Source organism: Halichoerus grypus, chromosome 2, assembly GCF_964656455.1.
Source record: "Halichoerus grypus chromosome 2, mHalGry1.hap1.1, whole genome shotgun sequence".
In the NCBI taxonomy this organism is placed as follows: Eukaryota; Metazoa; Chordata; class Mammalia; order Carnivora; family Phocidae; genus Halichoerus; species Halichoerus grypus.
Genome location: NC_135713.1, coordinates 124334551 through 124357780, shown reverse-complemented (window position 1 = coordinate 124357780; position 23230 = coordinate 124334551). Strand labels below are relative to the sequence as shown.

Genomic DNA, 23230 nt, shown 5'->3' with positions numbered 1-23230 from the left:
AAAAATAATATGATACTGTTAAATTATTCTTTCAAATGCAAAATTGTCTAAAAATGTTAGTATTAACATTTTACAGGACCCTGTGGCAAGTCCAATTCTTGTCCAGGTTATTATTTCTAATTTGTTTTTATGATTCAGATTCCTTAGAATGGAGTACTTATATAAACAAGAATCAATTTTCCTACCTCATCTTTTTTTTTAAGATTTATTTATTTATTTTAGAGAAAGAGCACAAGCGAGCAGGGGAGGGACAGAGGGAGAGGGAGAGAGAATCTCAAGCAGACTCCCCACTGAGCATGGAGCCTCACATGGGCCTCGATTTCATGACCCTGAGATCATGACCTGAGCCAAAATCAAGAGTTAGAGGCTTAACAGACTGAGCCACCCAGGTGCCCCTCTACCTCATCTTTTTTTTTTTTTTTTTAAGATTTTATCTATTTATTTGACAGAGAGGGAGAACACAAGCAGCAGGAGTAGCAGGCAGAGGGGAGGAAGAAGCAGGCTTCCCACCAAGCAGAGAACCCGATGTGGGGCTCGATCCCAGGACCCCAGCATCATGACCTGAGCCGAAGTCAGGGCTTAATCAACTGAGCCACCCAGGTACCCCTACCTCATCTTTTTTTTTTAATCTTTATTGGGATATAATTCACATACCATAAAATTCACCCATTTAAAGTATGTAATTCAGGCGCCTGGGTGGCTCAGTTGCTTCTCCTTCTGACCCTCCCCCCTCTCATGTGCTCTCTATCTCATTCTTTCTCTCTCAAATAAATAAATAAAATCTTTAAAAAAAATAATGAAGTATATAATTCAGGGGTGCCTGGATGGCTCAGTCGTTAAGCATCTGCCTTCAGCTCAGGTCCTGATCCTAGGGTCCTGGGATCAAGCCACACATCGGGCTCCCTGCTCAGCGGGAAGCCTGCTTCTCCCTCTCCCTCTCCCACTCCCCCTGCTTGTGTTCCCTCTCTCGCTGTGTCTCTCTCTCTGTCAAATAAATAAATAAAATCTTTAAAAAAAAAAAAAGTATATAATTCAATGGTTTTAGTATAGTCACAGATGTGTGCAACTATCAACACAAGCTGAATATGGAACATTTCATCACCCCCAAAAGAAACCCCATACCCTTTAGCAGTTACTTTCCATTCCCTCCAGCACCTGGCAACCACTAATCTACTTTTTGTCTCTATGGGTTTCCTATTCTGCATGTGTAACATAAATGGAATCATATAGTATGTAGTCTTTTGTGTCTAGCTCTTTCACTTATATCATGTTTTCAAGGTTCATCCAGGTTGTACCTTGTGTCAGCTCTTCATTCCTTTTCGTGGTTGAAAAACACTCCATTAGGGCGCCTGGGTGGCTCAGTTGGTTAAGCAACTGCCTTCGGCTCAGGTCATGATCCTGGAGTCCCGGGATCGAATCCCGCATCGGGCTCCTTGCTCAGCAGGGAGTCTGCTTCTCCCTCTGACATCTCATGCTCTCTCTCATTCTCTGTCTCAAATAAATAAATAAAATCTTAAAAAAAAAAAATCTAAAAAAAAAAAAGAAAAACACTCCATTATATGGATATGCCTCATTCTGTTTATCCATTCACCATTTGATGGACATCTGTGTTGTTTCTACATTTTGGCTCTTATGAATAATGCTTCTGTGAACATTCATGTACACGTTTTTGTGTGACATCCGTTTTCAATTGTCTTGGATATATACTGGATTGCTGGGTCTATGTTTAACCCTTTGAAGACCTGGCAGATTGTTTGCCACAGTGTCTGCACCATTCTAAACACTCACCACCAGTGTATGAGGGTTCCAGTTTCTCCACATCCCTGCCATCAATTACTATTTTCCCTTTTTTTTTATTATAGTCATTTTAGCGAGTACAGAGTTATATCTCATTGTGGTTTTATATCTCCCTAAAACTAATGATATTGAGCATCTTTCATGTGGTTATTGGCCATTTGTCTATCTTCTTTGGAGAAATGTCTATTCAGATACCTTGCCATTAAGAGAAAAAAAAACATTATTTTTAGAGCAGTTTTATTTATTTATTTATTTTTAAAGATTTATTTATTTGACAGAGAGAGACACAGCGAGAGAGGGAACACAAGCTGGGGGAGTGGGAGAGGGAGAAGCAGACTTCCCGCTGAGCAGGGAGCCGGATGTGGGGCTCCATCCGAGGACGCTGGGATCATGACCTGAGCCGAAGGCAGTCGCTTAACCAACTGAGCCACCCAGGCGCCCTAGGGTTTATTCTTAGAGTTGTACATTCTATGGATTTTGATGAATGTGTAAGGACATGTATCCACCATTATAGCAACATACAGAATAGTTTGCTGCCCTAAAAATCCTGTCTTTTGAAGAGCAAAATTTTAAATTTTGATGAAATACAAATTTATTTCTTCTGAGTCATGCTTTTTGGTCTAAGAAACCTTTGCCTAACCCAATGACATGAACATGTTCTGTTTTCTTCTGGAAGTTTTAGGTTTTACCTTTAGATACATGATTCATTTCAAGTTAATTTTTGTATATGATGCAAGGTATGGGTTGTCAAGAAGGAGAAAGGATATAAGATCTCACCCTACTTGTAAGCTAACAAGTTACCGTGCCACAGTTTCAGTGGCTGCTGGTAAAAGACATAGCCTCCTACGTAGAGACAAAGACCTTTATGACCCACAGCATAGGGAACAGCACAGGCCTCAGGTTTTTGTTGGTTCCCCTTGTCCACAAGTTCCACAGGAGCTATGCCAAAGGGTCAGGCGGATGAAGTACAAACGGTACACACGCTGAGGAACACTAAGCTTAGGGAACAGCAGTCTTTTTATAAAGGACTGCAAGCAGACCTGCCCAACCTTCGGCCCAGAACAATGCATAACCTTTTTAAGCTGTTCAGTAAACAAACCTGCCCTTTACTCTGAAGGTGGACACTATCTCTAAGCTGTCTCACGGACAAACGTCCTTAAAAAGACAGCCTGCAACAAAAGGGCAGTTAGTGTCTAACTCTTAAGATGTGCAGATGAATGAGAGACCCACTGAGAATTATGAGAATTGTCTTCCAACAAAAGTTGAAATTCTTTTTTTTTTTTTTGGCCTATGGTCATCTAATTGGTCCAGTACAATTTGTTGAAAGGACTATCTTTTTTCCATTCAATTACCTTAATATCCTTGTCAAAAATCAGTTGACCGGGGCGCCTGGGTGGCTTAGTCATTAAGCGTCTGCCTTCGGCTTGGGTCATGATCCCAGGGTCCTGGGATCGAGTCCCACATCGGGCTCCCTGCTCAGCGGGGAGTCTGCTTCTCCCTCTCCCTCTGCCTGCCACTCTGCCTACTTGTGCTCTCTCTGTCTCTCAGTCAAATAAATAAAATCTTTAAAAAAAATAAAAAAATCAGTTGACCATACTTGTGTGAGTCTATTTCTGGACTCTCTATTCTGTGTCATTGATCTCTGTGTCTATCTTTTTACCAATACTATACTGTCTTGATAAGGGTGACTCAGGAGTTAGCAGACTTTTTCTGTAAAGGGTGGGCTACATATAATTCCTGTTGCATATTTTTCTTTGTTTCTTTTTTCAACTATTTAAAAATGTAAAAAACATTTGTATCTTGTGGGCTTTACAAAAACAGGCTGCGGGCTAGATTTTGCTCATGGGCAATAACATGCCAACCCGAGCTGTAGCTTTATAATAAGTCTTAAGATCAAATTGTTTCAGTCCTCCAATGGTGTTCTTTTCCAAAATTGTTTTGGCTATTTTATTTCTTTATATATATTTATATAATATATATATTTAAATTTATATATATATATAAAAGTTCATTTATTTATTTATTTAAGTAATCTCTACACCCAACATAGGGCTTGAACTCACAACCCTGAAATCAAGAGTCACATGCTCTTTTATTTTTTCTTTTTTTAAAGATTTTATTTCTTTGACAGAGAGAGACACCGCGAGAGAGGGAACACAAGCAGAGGGAGTGGGAGAGGGAGAAGCAGGCTTCCCGCTGAGCAGGGAGCCCAATGCGGGGCTTGATCCCAGGACCCTGGGATCATGACCTGAGCTAAGGGCAGACACTTAACGACTGAGCCACCCAGGCGCCCCGAGTCACATGCTCTTCTGACAGCCAACCAGGAGCCCCTTTTGGCTATTTTAGTCTATTGCATTTTAATACAGATTTGAGCATTAGCTTGTCAGTTTCTAGAAAAACAGGCTGCTGGGTTTTTAATTGGGGTTGTATTGAATCTATAGATTGATTTAGGGAAAATTAACATCTTAATATTGAATCTTGGAATCCATAAACATGGTATATCTCCCCATTTATTTAGGTCTTATTGTTGTTGTGTATTTTAAAACCCAATGAAACATTAGATTAATATACATATTTACTACTTCATTTGTTCTTCATTCCTTCTCTATCTCTTACCTTCCATGTGGTATCATTTTTCTTCTACCTGAAAAATTTTGTTAGTATTTTCCTTAGTAAAAACCTGCTGGTGACAAGCTCACTTTTTGTCAATCTGAAAATGACGTTATTTTGCCCTCTGTATTACTTATATGGCTGCATAACAAGTTTCTCCAAAACCTAATGACTTAAAAAAAAATAAACATTTATTATCTAACAACCTGTATAAAACAGGAATTCAGGGGGCGCCCGCACTTGGTGCATTTGGTTAAGTGTCAGACTCTTGGTTTAGGCTCAGGTCGTGATCTCAGGGTTGTGAGGTCAAGCCCCTCATCGGGCTCTGTACTCAGCAAGGAGTCTGCTTAAGTTTCTCTCTCCCTCTCCCTCTGCCCACCCCTGCCCCTCTTATGCACACACGTAGGCACACACACACTCTCTCTCTCTCTCTCTCAAATAAATACATAAATAATTTTAAAAAAACAACAACAGGAGCACCTGGGTGGCCCAATCAGTTAGGTGTCTGCCTTTGGCTTGGGTCATGGTCCCAGGGTCCTGGGATTGAGCCCCCCATCGGCTCCCTGCTCAGCAGGGAGCCTGCTTCTCCCACTCCCGCTGCTTGTGCTCTCTCTCTGTGTCAAATAAATAAGTAAAATCTTTAAAAAATAAAAAATAAAAATAATAAAAAATTAAAAAAACAACAGCAGGAATTCAGGAGTGGCTTAGCTCCTGAGCTAAGTATCGTTCTGGCTCAAGGTCTCTGATGGTGTCTCAATACATTTGTTAGCTGAGGCATCATTTATGTGAAGCCTTGTTAGGGCTAGAGGAGCCACCCCTTAGATGGCTATTTTCTGCAGATCTTGGTTCTCACTACATGCACCTGTCCACAGGGCTGCTTGTGTGTCCTCCCTCACAGGGCAGGGGTCTCTCTTCAGAGTGAGTGAACCAAGAAAGAGCAGGGCAGAAGCCTCAATATTTTTTATAACATGGATTCATAGGTCACATACCATCACTTGTAACTTACTCTGTTCATTAGAAGTAAGTCACTAAGCCCAGTACACAATTGAGGCAAGAGAATTAGGCTCCATCTTTTTTTTTTTTTTTAAACCAATATTTTATCTATTTATTTTGATGGAGAGAGAGAGAGAGAACACAAGCAGGGGGAGTGGGAGAGGGAGAAGCAGGCTTCCCACTGAGCAAGGAGCCTGATGCAGACCTCGATCCCAGGACCCTGGGACCATGATCTGAGCCGAAGGCAGACGCTTAACGACTGAGCCACCCAGGCATCCCAGGTTCCATCTTTTGAATGGAGTGTCAAAGAATTTGTGAACGTATTTGAAAGCCACCACACTTTTCTCTTTCATCACCTTCTTCCTCTTCCTCCTCCCTCTGCTCCTCTTCTTTCCTCCTTCTCCTCAGATTATCTTCTAGAATCTTCCTCAACAGTTCTATTGATTGTGGCCCTGAAAACCTTAAGAGAATTCTAGAAGATACTCTAGAAAATGATCTAAAATGTTTCTCTTCAGTTTCTTTTTTAAGATTTTATTTATTTGACAGAGAGAGAGAGCGAGCGCATGCCTGCGCGTGCACACAAGCAGGGAGAGTGGGAGAGGGAGAAGCAGGCTCCATACTGAGCTCTCCTCAGTTTATTTTACCACAATTTTATTTCTTGTGTCTACATTGCATTGGTTACTACGTCTAACATATCCTAAATATCTGAGTCTCTGTTAAGTAAATTGTTGCTTTTCTGCTGTGAAAAAAAAACATACTTTTTCATTTTAAGGAAATATCCATTGATTCCCATTTTGCTGAGTGTCTTGTTTTTAATCAAGAATAAATATTTAGGGGCACCCAGGTGGCTCAGTCGTTAAGTGTCTGCCTTCGGCTCAGGTCATGATCCCAGGGTCCTGGGATCGAGCCCCGCATCGGGCTCCCTGCTCAGCAGGAAGCCTGCTTCTCCCTCTCCCACTCCCCCTGCTTGTGTTCTCTCTCTTCCTGTGTCTCTCTCTGTCAAATAAATAAAATCTTTATTTAAAAAAAAAGAATACGTATTTAATTTTATCAAATCCATTTTCAGTACCTATAAACACAATCATATAATTTTATATTTAGAACTATTAATATGATGATTTATATTAGTAGATCTTCTAATATTGAACTTCATTTCCATTTCTAGAATAAACTCCATTTGGTCAGAATTTATTATTCTTCCAATGTGCTTTTTTTTTTCTTTTTTAAGATCTTATTTATTTATTTGACAGAGAGAGAAACACAGCGAGAAAGGGAACACAAGCAGGGGCAGAGGGAGAGGGAGAAGCAGGCCTCCCGCAGAGCAGGAAGCCCAATGTGGGGCTCGATCCCAGGACCCCAGGATCATGACCTGAGCCGAAGGCAGATGCCCAACGACTGAGCCACCCAGGCACCCCTCCAATGTGCTTTTGGATTCTACTTGCTAAAATTTTATTTAGGGTTGCCTGGGTGGCTCAGTCGGTTAAGCATCTGCCTTCAGCTCAGGTCATGATCCCAGGGTTCTGGGATCGAGTTCCGCACTAGGCTCCTGAGCCTGCTTCTACCTCTCCCTCTACTCCTCCCCACTGCTTGTTCTTTCTCTCTCTCTCTCAAATAAATAAATAAAATCTTAAAAATAAATTAATATTTTTGATTTAGGATTTTTTGCACTGATACTTATAAATGACATTGTTCTACTTTTAAAAATTCTTATTATAGTTTGGTTTCAATGTACTTATATTTGCTTTATGAAAAGAAATTGTAAGTCTTTATTCTTTCCTAGATTATGGAGCATTTTATTTTATTTTTATTTAATTTTTTAAAAAGATTATTTATTTATTCATTTGTCAGAGAGAGACAGAAAGAGAGAACACAAGCAGGGGGATCGGAAGGCAGAGGGAGGGGGAGAAGCAGGCTCCCCACTGAGCAAGGAGCCCGACGGGGGACTTAATCCTAGGGACTCGATCCCAGGACTCCAGGATCATGACTCGAGCGGAAGGCAGAAGCTTAACCAACTGATCCACCCAGGCATCTCAATTAAGGAGCATTTTAAAAATCACTGGAATCATCTGTTCTTTTTTTTTTTTTTTAAAGATTTTATTTATTTATTTGACAGAGACACAGCGAGAGAGGGAATACAAGCAGGGGGAGCGGGAGAGGGAGAAGCAGGCCCCCCACGGAGCAGGGAGCCCGACGCGGGGCTCGATCCCAGGACCCTGGGACCATGACCCGAGCCGAAGGCAGACGCTTAACGACTGAGCCACCCAGGCGCCCCTGGAATCATCTGTTCTTTAAAGGTTAGTAGATTAGTAGAATTCACCTATAAAACAATGGTCCTGGAATTTTGGGGGTTTTCTGGGAAGGAGGGGTAAGCATTTGACAAATTTTGTCAAATTATTTTGACAAAATTATTTTTTAAAATTATTTATTATATTTTACAATATTATATCTGGATATATATATATGCATATTATTTTTATTCAAATTATTTTAACACATTTTATGCAAATCAGTCTGTTTTGGTTTTCTGATAAAATTGTACATTTTTATAGGTTTTAAAATTTATTTGCATAAAATTGTATAAAGTAGTCTCTTACAGGTTTTTTTTTTAATATTTGTTTATTTCAGAGAGAGAGAGAGAGCACAGGGATAGGGAGGGACAGAGGGAGGGAGAGACTTTTTTTTAAAAAGATTTTTGTTTATTCATTAGAGAAAGAGAGCACAAGTGTGGGGGGCAGGGTAGGGGTGGAGGGGTTGAGGGAGAAGCAGACTCTTAACCAACTCTTAACGTCATGAGAGAGGCCCAGGCATCCTCTCTCATGATTTTTTGTTTGTTTTTTATTTTCTAATGTTTGTGTGACTATTTCCCTCCCACTTGTAATTTTTTATTTTGGGTATTTGTACATTTTCTCTCTCTCTTTTTTTTTTTGTTAAAGACTTTATTTATTTGAGAGAGAGCGAGAGAGAGAGAGAGCATGAGAGTGGGGAGGTCAGAGGAAGAAGCAGACTCCCTGCTGATCAGGGAGCCTGATGCAGGGCTCGATCCCAGGACCCCTGGATCATGACCTGAAACGAAAGCAGACGCTCAACCGACTGAGCCACCCGGGCAACCCCTCTCTCTCTTTTTTTTTAAAGATTTACTTGATTTATTTGACAGACAGAGACACAGCGAGAGCGGGAACACAAGCATGGGGGAGTGGGAGAGGGAGAAGCAGGCTTCCCACGGAGCAGGGAGCCTGATGCGGGGCTCAATCCCAGGACCCCGGGATCATGACCCGAGCCGAAGGCAGATGCTTAACGACTGAGCCACCCAGGCGCCCTTCCCTCTCTTTTTTTTAAGATTAATTTAGTTTATGGCTTACCTAATTCATTGAATTCTTTTTTTTTTCTTTTCTCAAGTTTTTATTTAAATTCCAGTTAGTTAACATAATTGAACTTCCTAAGAACAAACTTGTTTATTAGTAAGTTCCACTATAGTTTTGTTGTATTAACTGATTGTTTCTGTATTTATCTTTATTAATTTTTCCTTTTGCTTTCCTTTGGCTTATTTAAAAAATCTTTTCTATGGGGCGCCTGGGTAGCTGGGCGCCTGGTTAAGCGTCTGCCTATAGCTCAGGTCATGATCCCAGGGTCCTGCGTTCAAGTGCCGCATCGGAGCCTGTTTCTCCCTCTGCCTGCTGCTCCCCCTGCTTGTGCTCTCTCTCACTCTCTCTCTCTGGCAAATAAATAAATAAAATCTTTTTAAAAAATCGTTTTCTACCTTTTGAGCCAGTTTAATCCATTTATTTTTCTTTCATTTATGTTGATATAATTATTCAAGGTAATGAATATTTCTTTGAGTACTACTTTAGATGAACTCATAGATCCTTCTATATGGTATGTTCATTATTGTTGCTTTCTAGAAATTCTGCAGTTTTGAATTTATATTTTCCTTTTGATCATGGAGTTATTTAATATAGACCCCCCCATATGTATCCAAAGAGAAGGACAATTTCTGTTTGTTTTCTGAATATGTTATAAATGTTCATGTTTGTTGTGTTGGTATTATAAGATGCTATCTGTATTATTTTTTACTGTGGGAATTTAATGAAGTTTGGTTTGTGGCCTAATATATAATCTTTTGTGTATATGCAAGTGTGTGTGTATGAATATTCCAGAGCACTTGAAAAGAAAGTATGTTCTCTATTCTCAGGGCACAATGTTTGATGCATATCAATAACATCTACCTTTTGGATTGTGTTGTTTAGACTTCTAGATCATCATTTAATTTTGGCCACTTGATCTGTTTTGGTTTGGAAAAGGTAAATCAAAGTCTTGTATAATTAGTGTGTCTCTGGCTAAATTTCCTTGTATCTCTACAGTTTCCATTATATGAAAGTTCTTGCTCTATTATTTGGTGCATAGATATTCATAGCTTAAATTTTCATGATGAATTATAGTCTTTAGCATTAAAAAGTCCTTCTCTTTATCTTGGCTAAAGCTTTTGATCCTGAATTTTATGTTGTCAGATACTAAGCTTTTTAATGTTTGCAATTTTTTGGTACACCTTTCTTTGCCCATCCTTTCATTATTAACCTTTCTAGATCATTTTGTCTTAGATGTGTACCTACTCTAGAGTTGGATTGGACTTTGAATTCCATTTTGAAAACCGTTTAAAAAAATGAGTTAAGGGGCGCCTGGGTGGCTCAGTCGTTAAGCATCTGCCTTCGGCTCAGGTCATGATCCCAGGGTCCTGGGATCCAGCCCCGCATTGGGCTCCCTGCTCAGCGGGAAGCCTGCTTCCCCTCTCCCACTCTCCCTGCTTGTGTTCCCTCTCTCACTGTGTCTCTCTGTCAAATAAAATCTTTTAAAAAAAAATGAGTTAAACTCATTTATATTTATTGAGATGACAGATGTATTTGTTCTCAATTCTGTCATTATGTTGTGTTTTCCTAATGTATTTTTGTATTTCCCTTTCTTCTTAATGTAGTTTTGATATTCAGGAAGGTTTGTAATTTTGTTCTAGAAGTTACCTGTGTAAAATACCCTTGATTCCCTACTATGAACACAAAAAAATTATCTTGTAATCCAATCCTTCATACAGTCAATAGTATTATCAGTCTTAGTGTTTATATTAAATATGCTTAAGCTTCTACTTGATTTGGAAATTTTAAATACTCTCCTTTGAATCTATTGATTTGAGGCAATTAGTAAGCTCATTCTTATTCCTATCTTCTCTCTTTCCAGTGTTTTATTAGTAATGAGAAATTTCTGCATTATTAAGGCATGTAACATTTGCATTCTGATCTGTCACCCTGATCTCTATATTTGTTTTACTCTTACTTCTACAGTTAAATACATTCAGTGCTCAAGGAAGGTCCTTTTACCCTGATTTCATCAGGCTCGCCAAGTGGTGCTGTGACTGCTGTTTTATAGTTCTAGCAGGTTCTTTGGAAAGGGCTCATGAAAATAATATTCCCTGATTTCTTCAGGTTTTAAGACGTTTGTCTTTAAGCTTTATACTTGAAGATCAGTTTGGTGGGTAAAATTATTGGCCCATACTTTTCTTCCTTTGAGTGTCTTGCAGGTGTTGGTCTGCTGTTTGTGGTAGTGATTTTTGCCCTAGAAAACTGGTGGAGGAGTGGAGAGGTGGGACCAGGGGGGCTCTCAGTGTTACCCCAGTGATGGACCCCTGACGTGGCTTCTGTGGGAAGTCACCCCCTCTGGATTTCAGAGTTTGAGTGAGGAGAGCTTTTCTGTCCATCTGTCTCCCAGAATTTTTTACGGCCTTTGTTTCTAAGAGTACTTTTAAAAGTTTTTTTCTTCCCCCCTTTGGTGCTTTCCAAGACTTTCCACTGTTCCCAGCAATCTCGTTTTGTTCAATTTAGGTCTTGTACTTGTAGTTCTCTTTCGCAGTAGGATCCTCCCCTTCTGAAAGGCAATAATTGCTGGAGATTTCTGAACTCTGAGGCTGTATATCCCCTCCTCCCTCAAGGTTTTTCACCAGCTCTTCTGCTTTTTTTCATCTTTGGCAACTCTTAACAACACTTTGGAGGTTGCATCATGTTTTCACCAAATACGTAGTTGGCAGGTTTGTTGTTATCCTTGTTGAGTGTGACAATTCAGAGCCAAGACGCTTCTGAGTTCCTAATGAAATGGAACGTTCTCCTTTTTTTTTTAAGATTTTATTTATTTATTTGAGGGGGGTTGAGGCACAACCAGGGGGGAGGGATGAAGGGAGAGGGAGAAGCAGACTCCCCGCTGAGTGGGAAGCCCGATGCTGGGCTCAATGTGGGGCTCAATCTGAGGACCCCGGGATCATGACCTGAGCTGAAGGCAGACGCTTAACTGACTGAGCCACCCAGGTGCCCCACATTCTCCTATTTTTAAGTTTTGATACAAAATTTTAATCAATGCCACTATGACTTATCCTTTCAACTGAACTTCTATGGACATGAGGAGGTTTATTTGTTTGTATTTTCTTCTGATGAACTTCTAGAAGGGACATTCCTGGTTTAAAAAAGCAGGCACACTTTTAAAGCTTTTGCTGTGTTTTGCCAAAGTACCCTGTAGATAGAAAGTCTGTACCTAAGTTTGTACTAGTCACGGACTTACTCTTTAAAGCTAGTGAATAGGGGCGCCTGGGTAGCTCAGCCGGTTAAGCGTCTGCCTTCGGCTCAGGTCATGATTTTCAGGTCCTGGGATTGAGCCCCTCGTAGGGCTCTGTACTCAGCATGGAGTTTGCTTGTCCCTCTCTCTCTCTGCTCCTCCCTCCCCCTCCCCCCCTTTCTCTCCCTCTCTCTCAAATAAATGGATTGGTAAAATCTTTTAAAATAAATAAATAAATAAATAAATAAATAAATAAATAAACTAGTGAATAGTTATTGCAATCACTGCTCCCACATTCTTGAATTCCCAGACTCTCCTGAGCAATCTCTTCCTTCTCTTTCTGCAGCCCCCTACTTGGTGACTGCTGCACTGAAGCCCCCAGCCTAGATTCCCCGGCACAGGGACAGGTGTCTGGAAAAACAGCAAGTTACTTACTATTAAGAGCACCCATAAGCTCTTCTGTTCTGATTTTGGTCTCAAAAAGGGAGGCCAAGGGGGCGCCTGGGTAGCTCAGTCGTTGGGCGACTGCCTTTGGCTTGGGTCATGATCTCCGGGTCCTGGGATCGAGCCCTGCATCGGGCTCCCTACCGGGCCAGAAGCCTGCTTCTCCCTCTCCCGCTCCCCCTGCTTGTGTTTCCTCTCTCACTGTCTCTCTCTCTCTCTCTCTCTGTCAATTAAATAAATAAATAAAATCTTTAAAAAAAAAAAAAAAAAAGAGGGGTGGGAGGCCAAGCCAACAGTGAAAATGCCCCCCGGAAATGGCTCAAGGAGGCCTCCTAGGGGGTGGTCAGATGAGATCACAGAACCATGGACACCAGGGTTTCCTGTTTCTTCCTACCACACATAAGCTCAGCAAGTAACCCAAATTCATAGTGGTCCTGGAAGTGTTAAGGGGAAAAAATTACCTATTTTCCCCTCTATACCTGACAGAACTGTTAAATAGCCAAATGGACTGGAGAAGCGGTTTTATTCTTACCCATCCTGCCTTGGAAAACCTGAAAATTCAAGTGCATTAAAAATATCAAGTGCAGAGAGCTCTCAGAGCCCTTCAGGCGGACTTCCCAGCATCTGTGAGGAAGGTTTTACCAGGCAAAGGCTGGGAAGCATTAAAAGCTTTGAAACCTTATGATCCACGGCTGTTAAAGAAGTTTCTAAATTCTGAATATTCCTCTCCTCTGGCCTCTCCTATACTGACTTGCCAACAGCCCTGGGCTCCCACAAGAACAAATAATATGCAAAACTTCTTTTTAGTCTACTTATGATAATTACCTCAAATTAACATCACAAGGCAGTGGAAATTACATTCCCCAAAGGCTTCCTAGTGCAGGAAGTTACCGTGCAAAGGTAACTGCAAGATAGTAACGTGAAAATCAGGTTAGCTTCTGTTGTGCAAAAATTTTTCTGTTAATCCATTATTTATATTCATATAAGATGGTGTTTCTGTATCCAAATGCATGAATATTTTAATCTGTTGTAAATGTAAGCTTAAGGTTTTTTTCTATTGAATTAGACAAGTCTCTCTGCCAGAAACCATAAAGTTGATGTTCTTAAAACAGCAATCTAGTGGCTGCTTTTACCTAACCAAATGAATGTTCAGCATTCAGATCACAGAAAGTTACAGTTCTTCCTATTTTGTACGCCTCGGGCCATACCAGGAGTTCAGTCTGAGTGCCTTATTTTAAGCACACGTTGATGAACTAGTGCTCATAGGGAAGGAGCTGGAGACCAGGTGGCGGGGCAGCAGGGACACAATTGGACGGGCACTAGGACTGTCTTCAGATCTTTGAAGGACTATTTTGTAGAAGATAGCTCATTCTTCTTTGCTTTTCAAGGCAGGCATAGGGCCAAAGATTGAGAGCTATATGAAGTCAGATTTATCTTTAAATAGAAAAACTTTAAACAATTATTGTTGTCTGAAAAATACAAAATAACTTCCTTGGGTTGAACTGAGCTCCCAGTCATCTCACATCTACAATAAATTTATGATTGAACGAGATACATAATTAAGTATTTTACAATTAAAAAAAATATGGCCAAAGCTATTTTTTAGAAAGCCTTGAAAATGCTTAAGCAAAGCGAACTCTTTAGTCATTCTCACCACTAGTTTTGTAGACTAGGACCCTGTAGCTAATCATCTTAATCCCAGTCAGATTTCTGAAAACTCTTGCCTGCCTGGCCACCCTTGACATCTACGCACATAAGGAATAATTGATAGCAAAACAAAGAAAATGCTTTATATTTGTGTCCTTCCTCATTTTAAAATATCTGGGATTGTAGCTGATTCTCTATATACGTTTATGTATTTCCAAATTATGTATTTGCATATTCCAGAAATGATTTTAGCTTCCGGAGGACTCACATATCCTTAGGGTTACTTCTACTAACTCCAAAGACCACTTTCCCCAGCACAAAAGGAAGAAAATGATTACATTCCTACCATTAGTCAGTGGTGGTAAACAATCTCCCCACAGTTCAAGAAAAAAATCCTCCTTTGAGAGTGAAACTCTTCAGTAAGCATACTGTAGACAAGATTAGGCATCTGTCTAAGAATTTATTGAAGAGATAGGATTTTTTTGTGTTTTGTTTTTTATCTTTAAATAATTGCTACACCCAACCTGGGGCTTGAATTTACAAGAGTAAATTCTTGTAAAATCCTGAGATCAAGAGTCGCACGCTCTACGGACTGAGCCAGCCAGGGACCCCAAGAGATAATGTTTTTTAAAAAAGGAATAAGGGATGACATGTGGGTGTGGGGTCCCACCTCTGAATTTAGCAAAATTAAGGTGATTTGTCATCCTGCCCTTGCCCCTCTTAGGGGAGAAAATGCGGCGGGAGTGACAGTGGTGACCTGCAGGAGCCTTGGGCCCAGCACCTGAGCCTTGCAGGACAAATGCAGGGAGGAGTTCCAGGTGTTGGGCCCTTGGGGGACCTCGCTGCCAGTCACAGGGCAAGAATGGCATCTCTTTAATACCCTCAAGAGACCAGCCAGGGACAGGTTGGCACCATGCTATTCTCATCTTGACTACACCACAAATCACTGCTCAGCATCTGACCAGGTAGTTTTTTCAGTTTCCATACATGTCCCCATCCCTGTGAATATAAATTGCAGGCGAACTTTCTGGTTCCACTATCTATTTAGCCAGAGGCCTAGCCTGTGGAATAAGCAAAAGGAGAGCCCACATTTTAGAGCGCCAGATTTAGCAAAATGAAAGTACTAGACACCCGGTTAAATTTGCATTTCAGATAAACAACAAATCATTTTTTTAGTGTAAGTATATCCCAAATGTGTTTTCTCTGGCAACCTCACCATATTTTCCAATCCATATTTAAGACTTTGAAAGAAAAAAAAATGAATGAGTGCATGGATGAAGAGAATGATCACCAAGACAGAAAGAAATCACAGATGTAATTAATGAATATCTAACACATTTTTGTCAATTTATAATATTTTCTTTAGATTTTTCTTTTAAAAATTGTTTTTTATTTTTATGACAATAATGTATACACGCAAAAATTCAAATAGTACTCAAGGCATAGGGTGAAAAATAGCAGTCCCCTGTCCCACTCAACCCCAACCCCAGCCTGATAACCCAAAGGTACCCAGTTAAATAAACTATTTCAGCTGTTTCTCCCAGTTTTAACCTCCTCCATTTCTCTAGATAATACATTTATAGTGCTATTTTGTTGATTTGTCAATTTTAGACATCTGTTTTCTTGCAATTATGGGAGATGAGGATTTACTTTTATTTTTTATTGATTTTTTTTTAAGATTTTCTTTATTTATTTAATTGACAGACACAGAGAGAGAGAGAGACAGTGAGAGAGGGAACACAAGTGGGAGAGGGAGAAGCGGGCTTCCCGCTGAGCGGAGAGCCTGATGCGGGCTCCAACCCAGGACCCTGGGATCGTGACCTGAGCTGAAGGCAGTCGCTTAACCGACTGAGCCACCCAGGCACCCGAGGATTTACTTTTATCCATTGACACCTGCATCCTCCTTCTCTTTCCTCCAGCTTCCCAACACTGTTTATTACAATCTTTGGCTAAATCAATAATATGTGTTTATGTTACTTTGGCTGTGTAAATTTTCATGGTGTTGCATTTATTTACAGTTTATCTGTCATGGGCTTTTTTTTTTTTTTTGTAGGTAGTAATTGCTTCATGTTTTTCATTAACTCAGTTTTTTAATGAACTTATTACTAATTCTTACAACTGTCTAATAGCCCCTCGACATAATTTTCTACCTGGGCATACCTGTCAGGTAATCTGACCATCTCTCACCTGAAGTTCTCTATCCTCTGGCTCAGAGGGGAGCTCTTGCCCCTGGGCCTTCCACCCCACTGTCATCAAGGCTCTCCTTCAGCATCACCCTGGGCACCCCTTTGCTCTCTCCTGGACATGTCATCCTCATTTTTAGATTCTTCTTTTTTTTTAAGACTTTTTTTTTTTTTAGAGAAAGAGGAGGGAGGAGCAGAGGGAGAAAGATAAGCAGACTCCCTGCTGAGCACATATCCTGAAGCGGGGCTTGACCCCATGACCCTGAGATCATGACCTGAGCCCAAACCAAGAGTTGGACGCTCAACTGACTGAACCACCCAGGCACCCCTCATCCTTGAATTATTCTTTTGTTTGGGTGGAGAGGTTCCTGAGAAAGGGAGCGTGAGAGGCCCATTATTTGTGATCCTTTGTGTCTGAAAACATCTCTTATTCTACCATTTCTCTTAACTAATGGTTTGGATTTAGATTTCTAAGCTATAAATAATTCTCTTAGAGTTCTAAAGGCCTCACTCCATTATCTCCCAGCTTCCAGTGTTGCTGTTGAGAAGTCTGGTGCCATTCTGATCCCTGATCCTCTCAATTGACCTGTTTTTTCCTCTCTGGGTCCTTTTAGGGTCTTTCCTTTCTTTTTTTAAGATTTTATTTATTTATTTGACAGAAAGAGACACAGCGAGAGAGGGAACACAAGCAGGGGGGAGTGGGAGAGGGAAAAGCAGGCTTTCCTCTGAGCAGGGAGCCCGATGTGGGGCTCGATCCCAGGACCCTGAGACCATGACCTGAGCCGAAGGCAGATGCTTAACAACTGAGCCACCCAGGCGCCCTAGGTTCTTTTCTTTATCCCTGGTGTTCTGACATTTCGTGGATAATGAATCTTGAAATAGAAATCTTATTTTCTCTCCCTGAGGATTGTATAGCATTTTTAAAGCTTTCTTCTCCCTGAACCTAGATATTCTTCCTCTCCTTCCCCCCCCCCACATACCTGTTTCTCATGTCTGATGCTTTCCTTAAATGTCTGGGGATCATGGCTGTCTGATAATATCTAAGAATTATGCTTTGAAGCAATGATTCACTGGTCAGCATGCTTGGGTGGAACTTGTCAAACAGTGGACTTCCCTGTAGAGGGGAGTTGGTCATGAGCTGGCTCTTCCATTGAGGGTCTGTATCGATATCATGTCTGTATCTGTGGGTCTTTCCCTTGAGTTTGCTCAGCTTCTACAGAAAAGTGTTGTGTAGTCTCCATCCTGGGGGTAAGGATTGTGCCTGAACCCGCAGGTTTTCTGAAAGCTGGGTTAGGAAAAGGGGCTGGAATTTTACCTTTCAGCATGTACATTTCTGTCTGTTCTCCATATTTTCTGCACTTTATGCCCACCCTCCCCAGTGAGCACCTCAGGTGACCTACAGGAGTGGGCAAGGTGTGGGACCCCATTGCCCCCCTGGGACTGGGCTTTCCCATGGCCTCCACCAGCCCTCCCACCTGCAGCTCTGCCCTGGCTGTCCCCCAGAGCCCCTGTGCAGGAATCAGGCCTTCAGCTTCCCCCATGCTGCCGTGTGACTCACCACTCCTTCCTCTGCTTCCCACCTTCCAGAAATGTGCTCCATCCTTTGTCTGCTGCCATCTCCTCTCCTGTTCTCATAGACCTTGTGGATTCCTAACTCTTTTTACTCCTTTATAGTTGTTTTTAGTAGAGTTTTGGGAGGGAGCAGATGGAGATTCATGAGAGGCTCTTCTGCCACATTTACCCAGAAGTTCTTTCAGGTTCATTTTTACTCTGAAGCCCTTGAGGGGAACAATTTCCAGACCCCGTTCTGAAATAATGCCTGCTTTCAGTCAACACAATCACTTTGTATTTTATTTGGTGGTAGGTGTTTCTTTATGGGAAAAGGATTTCAAAGTCCAAACTCACACACTGTTTAATTGTATTAATAAAACACTCTTGACCTTTTGAACAAGATCCAAATGTGGCCCTCTGCTTTTGTCTAGGACTGGGGGACAAAAAAACATGAGCGGCATTTTGAAACATGGCCCTGGCCCCAGTGCTTACCAGACCTGCTCTGTCTCCCGGGTTGAGTTAAAAGCAAGGAGAATGCTGAAATACCATCTCCTTGGAATTAATCACGAGCCCCACCACTCCTGCTCTCCTGTGTTTACACATTACTGCTATTGTGTTGTCTCTGCTGGCGGATCTCCTTTCATCTGCAGGCCACACAAAATTCTCTTCAGTTAAAGCTGCACACGTGGCTCTTGAATTAAGAGGGGCATTTTAGCAATAATTCCTCATTCCTTTTATTGGAGGGCTCAAAGTCTTAAGGAAGGGATCACTTTTGTTTCAGTGTGTTCTGCTGTGGCCAGCTGACACTTAAAGTCCAGATAAGCAAAGGAGAGAGCAGGGCCAGGAGGAGGCCATCCCAGGGAGAGGTAGCTCTGTAGCTGGAGCATGGGGTTACCAGGAGAATGAATGGACCAGGATAGAGAGGGCCTTGAACGCCACACTAAGGACTTTGTGCTTTCCTGCAGGCAGGGCAAGCTACTCAAGGATCTTTAGCAAGAGAGTGACATGAGATAAACTATGCTTTAAGAAAATTAGGGGCACCTGGGTGGCTCAGTCGTTAAGCATCTGCCTTCGTCGGCTCAGGTCATGATCCCAGGGTCCTGGGATCGAGCCCCGCATCAGGCTCCCTGCTCGGCGGGAAGCCTGCTTCACCCTCTCCCCCTCCCCCTGCTTGTGTTCCCTCTCTTGCTGTGTCTCTCTCTGTCAAATAAATAAAATCTTAAAAAAAAAAAAATTAAACTGAGAGTTGAGGTTGGGAGGGTTCAGAATAGGGAAGAGGCTGGAGTCTAGGCAGCCAGTTAGACAAAGTGGTTCTTAACCCTGCCTGCGCAGATCACTGGAAGAGCTTTTTACAAAAATCCAGATCCTGGCCTGTACCCTGAGAGATTTGGTTTCAGAGGGTCTGAACCCAGGGAGGGAGGGAATGAAGAATCTGTGTTCTTAAAACATTCCCTGCATGGGCGCCTGGGTGGCTCAGTCGTTAAGTGTCTGCCTTCAGCTCAGGTCATGATCCCAGGGTCCTGGGATTGAGTCCCACATCGGGCTTCCTGCTCAGCGGGAAGCCTGCTTCTCCCTCTCCCACTCCCCCTGCTTGTGTTCCCTCTCTCTCTGTCTCTCTCTCTCTCTGTTGAAAAATAAACAAAATCTTTAAAACAAACAACAACAAAAAAAACATTCCCTGCGTGTAGCACTGAGCTATTGTGACAAACCAATAAAGGGGACTAGGCCTCAAAGTGGGGAGGCAGAGGAGGAAACAGATTGGAAGGGGGAGGAAGAGAGGGTCCCCCCTGACCCCTGCCTGTTTCAGGGCCTCAGGGGAGGGAGGGATGAGGAAGACCATCAAACTGGGCTTGGAGAGCCAAGGGAGGTGCCTTCCCTAGAGGAGAGCTAGAAGAAGATCAGATTTGGAAGAAGGTGGTGCCAGTGGACGTCCAAGTGCCAGAGGAGCCTGGGACTTGAGTGTCTGGTCATGGAGTGCGTGGAGTTGGAGAAAGGAGACTACAGTTCACATCCCACCGGTCACCTGAGTGTGTGGGCACATGCATGGGTACATGTGGACACCCCAACGGTCCTCTTCTGCCGGAATCAGAAAGTGTGGCAGTTCAGAGATCAGGCCCTGGAAGCCAGCAGCCCTGTTCGCTTGGCCGCGGGAGCCACAGCCTGCTCGCCTGCAGAAAGCCAGTGATGCTAGCTGTCTGGCTGTTGGGCTGATTTGGTCCGCTGCCTGCCAAGGCTGGGCTCAGAGGCTGGCACACAGGGAGCACGCTGTAAACGGAGGCTGGGAGTAATACTACAACATGTGAGCTCACTTCTCCAGCCAGGGAGTCGTAAAGTCTTTCATTCAGTGTCTCTCACTCCTGCAGCTGGAGAGCTATCAAGTATTTCATTCAGTGTCAGGGGACAAGTCTGCAGGAGGGCATGAAACCTTTCGTTTGGTGCTACCTACTGCGGGTGGCATTCTCTGGGTGTGTTTTTGGTGAGTCCTTTGCCCTTTATCTCTAGGACTCCTCAAGAAATGACAGTCCCTTGGTGCTGCATTTAATTGGAGACGTGCTCAGAGACGGTCGAGAATAATTATGACGCCTGAAATGTCAAGCTCTTCAAAAGTCTGCCATTGCCCTCCCTGCCACCCTGAACAGCTCTGGGAGCCCAAACCATACAGCCCCCCAGAGCATACCTGGGAAATCTGAGTGACATTGACATGCAGGCAGCAGGAAGACGCACGGTGAACCGAGGAGCCTGTGCTGAGCTCAGAAGAGGTGAGTTGATGATCTGCTATTTATAGCTGCACTAAGAGGCTCTGGCCGCCAGCTCGGTGTGTGAGGCTGCTGGGAATGATGCCTTCACAGAGCTGAGAGCACAAAATGCAATTGGCGATTCATGGGCAGCAGCTGCTTGAAATACAAACATTCCTGTGCCCTAGCCCCGCCCGCCTTTCAGACGCCCCCTTAGGAAGCTTGTTGAACAGAGTTGCCAGCCTACGGCCTCCCTGTCGGCATGCATTTGGACAGAAAGCGAGGGTAGGCAGGTTCTGCTCCAACCAGGGGCCTGAGAAGGGCAGTAACACTCCTCCGAGGACACCCAAGAGCCTGAGCCTGCCCCTCCCAGAGGCCTTGGCCGGAACCCAGGTCAGGCTGAGTAAGAGCCAAGCCCTGGGCCTGGGGGCCGCCTGTGGTGCTGGGCCCCAGAGGGTGTGCGGGTCAGAGAGAAAGAACAGTTCCTGCTCCTGCCCTCTGTCTCCAGGGGCAACACTGGTCATGGAGCAGCTTCCTGATGATGCTTATTCTGCTGGACATGCAAAAATGTACAATGAGGAAATCCTGGTAGCTTTTTAACTTTTTCCCCCAATTCCACAGCCCAGCACCTGTCACCTAAAATAGCTGTTGTTCATTTTCCTTTGGTAACATCTTGGCTTTCAGGCCAAAGTCTACTTGGAGGCCCCAACTCAACTCACCCTATGCCAGGAATGCGCTGGGGGGGTCCTCTTAGCTTCCTGCAACCAAGACTGGAGTAAAAGGACCCAACCAGGATAATGAGGCATAGACCAGCCAAGCTCTGGAGCCAGATTGTCGGAGCTGAAATCCCGTCTCCATAATTGCCGGCTACTTGGCCTGCATCAAATTCCTCTGAGACTCAGTTTCCTCACTGGGAAGACGGGGATAATAACAGGACTTACCTCACTGGATGGTGAGGAAGATGAAAAGAAGAGACCTACATAAAGGGGTCGGCACAGTGCCCGGCATGTGGAAGGGCTCCACAAGTGGAAGCTGCCGCCACCGCCATGCTGGTTTTTGTTATGGTGTCTTGGCCCCTATCCTGACACCACTCCTATGGCACTGAGGCTCCTTATGGAGGTGGTGCTCTGGGGTCTCGACAGGGACCCTCTGCTCATTATGAATACACCCCTCATCAGGCTGCTCAGAGAGATGGACTTCACCCCTGGCTAGTTTGGCCCTTTGCATTGCCTGTCCCCCACCCTTGCCTGGGAATGAGGTGCCTGTCCCTCGGGGTTGGACCGTGCCTGGGCCTGACCACCCTACTCCTGCCCTTCTGGGTCCTGGGGTGGCCCTTGGGGGCACTAACTATCACCGTCCAGGGGGAGGACCTCACCTGAGGTTCCAGGCACTAACCTGAGGTCTGTAGCCAGCAGGTTACCCACCTCACCTACCAGCTGCACACGCATTACAAACTGCTGATTCATGAAGGCTCATGTGGCTTTGGCTGTTTGTACATTCTCTCATCTCCAGCTGTCGGCCAAAACATAATTGTAGCTGTCACTTTGGCAGCGAGATGCTGTGATGTGTCCTAATGCAACTGCCTCGGCTCCACAGCAGTGAGCTTTTAGGAGGTGGGAGGAATCTGCAGCTGCTCCTCTGGAGAGAGCCATTCTGGAAAGTGGTCTGTGTGATGTTCACCTAGGTGCAGCCATGGAGGCGGTGTGAACACCAGAGTAAGGCCCTGCATCAGAACTGGCACTGGCGTGCTTTGGTCTGCAGCTACAGTAATGCGATTCTGATGACATCAATTAATAAGAGAGAGACTGCCACTGAAATGAGGCATTTTGAGCAGCTAGGAGAGCTTGGAAACCACCTTTAGACTTCTATGTAAGTTGGACTCTAGCATGCATGGGGTGAATGAGGGGTTAGACAGTAAGGTACACAGTGTAGGGAGATGGTGCCAGAGATATAGCTGGGGCCAGACTGGGAAGCAAGGGACTTGAAGGCCAGGCCATGGAGCTTGGACTTGATCACACAAGCAATAGGGAGCCACTGAAGGACTTAAGGGAGAAAGTGATGTAGTCAGACAGCATTGGGAGTCTGAGCTCGAACATCCCCAAGTAGTGGCAGTAAGAGTAAGACTCTTCCTCTCTACAACAGTGGTATGCTCCTTGGGAGGGTTTCTGAACACCTGGAGCATCGGCCCCTGGATTCAGGAGTGGCTGCGACTTCATGCTTAGTGGGTAAGTGTGGGAAAGGCCAGCATTTGTCTGTTGAGTGTGCAGCAAGCAAGGGGAGGCACAGGGCTCATGCCTTCCTTTGTCCTTGATCCTTCTAGGCCAGAGTTCATTAAGGAGGCACTTGTGTGCAGATGTGGTAAATGCAAGGGATTACAGACACTTATGCCAAAGGTCAGGGGAGCCTCCTGGGGCTGAGAGATGGTCCCGCTGTCTGTGGGTATTGTCTCTCCTACTGTACATACACACTTAGAAAACAGCAGAGACAAATGTCCAAGTTTGGTTGATAGAAGTATTCCTCCTAGAAGGAAGGTTTTACTTTTACAAGAAGTTGTACTTAAATCAATCCCAGCTTATAGGTTGGTTTCATGAAGAGAGAAAAATATGAAGTGTTGGGACCATTGACAATGGGTGAGCCACCCACGGCATTGGAAGCCAAAGCATATCTGGACCATCGTGTAAGTCA

The 23230-nt window shown here is 43.5% G+C and overlaps 1 long non-coding RNA gene across 1 annotated transcript; it reads left to right on the top strand.

Annotated features, from left to right (window-relative positions):
• Positions 1–272: 272 nt before the first annotated feature.
• Positions 273–22770, top strand: LOC118555698 (uncharacterized). The gene is made up of 5 exons (XR_013445369.1): positions 273–600; positions 7249–7694; positions 20313–20569; positions 22230–22414; positions 22688–22770. It is a non-coding gene; the product is annotated as an uncharacterized LOC118555698 (long non-coding RNA).
• Positions 22771–23230: the final 460 nt, after the last annotated feature.